The 2,623-nt window shown below is 40.6% G+C and overlaps 1 long non-coding RNA gene across 2 annotated transcripts; it reads left to right on the top strand.

The window, feature by feature from the left end:
• On the top strand, positions 1-1,906 carry LOC123110961 (uncharacterized). 2 transcript variants are annotated; one of them, XR_006453907.1, is made up of 4 exons: positions 1-25; positions 116-339; positions 448-489; positions 1,517-1,906. It is a non-coding gene; the product is annotated as an uncharacterized lncRNA (long non-coding RNA). The 2 variants fall into 2 exon arrangements; XR_006453906.1 differs by having other exon boundaries at positions 7-339.
• The last annotated feature ends 717 nt before the right edge of the window (positions 1,907-2,623 follow it).

The raw sequence follows: 2,623 nt of genomic DNA, 5'->3' as shown, positions 1-2,623 counted from the left end.
GGACGGTGCTCATCATGATGTGCCTGTGAGTACCCGCCCCCTACCTTAGTTGTTGTTCTCCTTGTTTACCCCATAACGGCTGCTTCGCGCGGATCTGTGCCTCCATCCATCACAGGGAGAGGAGGGCTAGAGCAGTCACCGTCGAGCAGGGAGGCGGCTGGAGTTGTCCGTTATTGAGGAAAGAATGGCAGCTCGAGGAGACTTGAGGCAGCGGTGGCGGGGAGTGTGTGTGTGTTCAGAACAGATGTGTTTTCAGAACTTATTACTTTTGATACACTGCCCCTTTATGTTGAGCAGATGCGGATTATATTTAGGGAGATTAAGATGCTCAAGACCAAGGTTCGCTCCACATGAAATTTTATTTCTCTAATGAGATTTCTTGAACTTGTAGAAAGATGAGCACAACAATTCCCTTCATCAGTGTCTTTTTGTGCCAATGTTTTGCAGGAATGCATACTGAAGGCTGCCAATGATACCCTTCAAGAAAGGGTACTATACTCTAACCCAGATTCATTTTAAAGAAACAACACTATTTGAGATGTTACCTTTTGGTTTTAGGATAGCAGAACAGTTTAAGCATTTAGACTTGACCAAAGCATGGTAGAAAGGGAATCATCCATAGGAGTGGTAGACAATCTTATTGCCAGTCTTTTATATTTTATAGCCACGGACGTGCCAGTAAAAGGTAGTTTTGCATATGATTCAGGGATGCAGGTGGGTCAGGCCATCTACCCACCATAGCAACATTTTTAAAGTAGGCCAACATTATTCTTAATGTCTAAATATGTTTCCAAACATTCTATATATTATTTGAAGGTATGCCCATGATGAGGTTTCTTCATTCTATCTTCTGTAGCAATAGTTTCCCTCTTTTGTTCGTCCAAAAACAAGCAATTGTGTTTGGGCATAATCTGTATACAGTCAAATCACACCTTAATTTTGCGTGTCTCAGATTTGAGTCTAACCTGCAACATATCAAGTGAGTCTAATTGTATTGTTTTTTCTAATTTCATCTGCTGACTACTTTTATGCTTCGGAGTTTATCCCATGAGTGCATCTGCAACAATTTGGTGTCTGGTTTTTATTTCATTTCCTTACAATTCACAGTAAGCCTTCTTGAATAAATCACGGTGTAACCTAATATTGTGATCGCTGGTCAATTACAGCGGCACAATTCAAGGATGAGACGCAAACTTGGTTTCAAGCTTGACAGGCTTGTGATGCTCATGCATAGCAGATGTTTGTATTGTAATCAAGTTATGTTATGTGTCCAGTCGGTATCCACTCCTAAATTATCAAATTATGCTAGGTGTTTACAATTGTTGATTATTACGGTCTTCAGTTGTCACTTACTGAACTTGGAGTCTTTCTGAAATTTGCTTATAGCTGCGGCTATTAAATTTTTAATGCAATCTTATAATGTTACATACTCTTAATTTTCCAGAATGCTTTTAAAGATGTGAGAGTGCAACTTAATATAATTTGAAGTTAACTGTACATGACTATTTTTTTGCAGCCCTAACAGATAAATGGAAGCATCTATTGGGTGGTACTCTCACTGCTTAGCAAAGAGAATGAAGGGTCAACATTTACGGTCATGCTGCCCACGCTTCGGAAAAAAGGCAAAAATGTTTTACGGCTCAAGCATGGGAAGTATAGACCAAAGAATGTGGTTTACAGTTTCCCTATTTTGTTGGATCAGCTAATGTGTTGATTTGTTGCTTCATGTCAGTGATGTATGTAATCAAGAATCAGGAAAGCATACCAGTATAGTGGCAATTTCAAAACTTAGAAAAATGAGAAGATTGCCCAAACCTACAGATTTGTAATTAACATTTAGCACTACATGTTGCCACTGGGTCATTCTGCCATGTGACGTTCTTATACAAATATGTTGTTTTCTCAATCTCAGATCTCTCAGCGTAATAACCATATTTTCAACTAAAAATGCTTTCTATACATGTTATACACATATGTTTTTTTTTCAAGCTCAAATTTCTCAGCATGATAAACATATTTTCAATATATCATTTTTGATACATGGGCTTTCTACTACAATATGTCCTTGCAAAATGAAACTATTTTCATCGACAACATGTCTTTAGGGGGTCTCTGCGCCATTTGACGCAACGAGTCAACTAATATACTTAAAAAGACAATATTGCATAACCAAATTAAGCATATAATTACACAAGTGACTACACACATAACATTTTCATGGAGAAACGAGGATCTAATCATCTACTTCTTATTGCGACCACGCTTGCCATTGCTCTGCTTCCGGCTGGATCCCTGGCCGTTTTGGGGAAGGAGGCACTTCCTCATGTCAACGATCCGCCTGTATATGTCGTAGCACGTGTATGTTTCCTTGACCGCGTACACGACGTGAGCTTTGTCGAGTTTCTTCATCCAGGCCGAGTGCCAGGCACGCTTGTCCTTGTTGCAGGAATCCTTCATGTCTCTCTCCTCCACATAGGCAAAATTGCCATGTAAGCAGGCTATAAGCCCACGATTGTAGTACTTGCTCTTAGCGGCTTGGCGGACCAACCGTGTGGGGTGCGAAGTGGCTTCGCTCATGTGGGGGACGGAGGCCATCCCGCGCGGGCGCTAGGTCTGAGAGGAC

The sequence above is a fragment of the Triticum aestivum genome, chromosome 5B (assembly GCF_018294505.1).
Source record: "Triticum aestivum cultivar Chinese Spring chromosome 5B, IWGSC CS RefSeq v2.1, whole genome shotgun sequence".
Classification (NCBI taxonomy): domain Eukaryota; kingdom Viridiplantae; phylum Streptophyta; class Magnoliopsida; order Poales; family Poaceae; genus Triticum; species Triticum aestivum.
The sequence above is the reverse complement of the archived record's forward strand: the minus strand, read 5'-3'. Positions and strand labels throughout refer to the sequence as shown.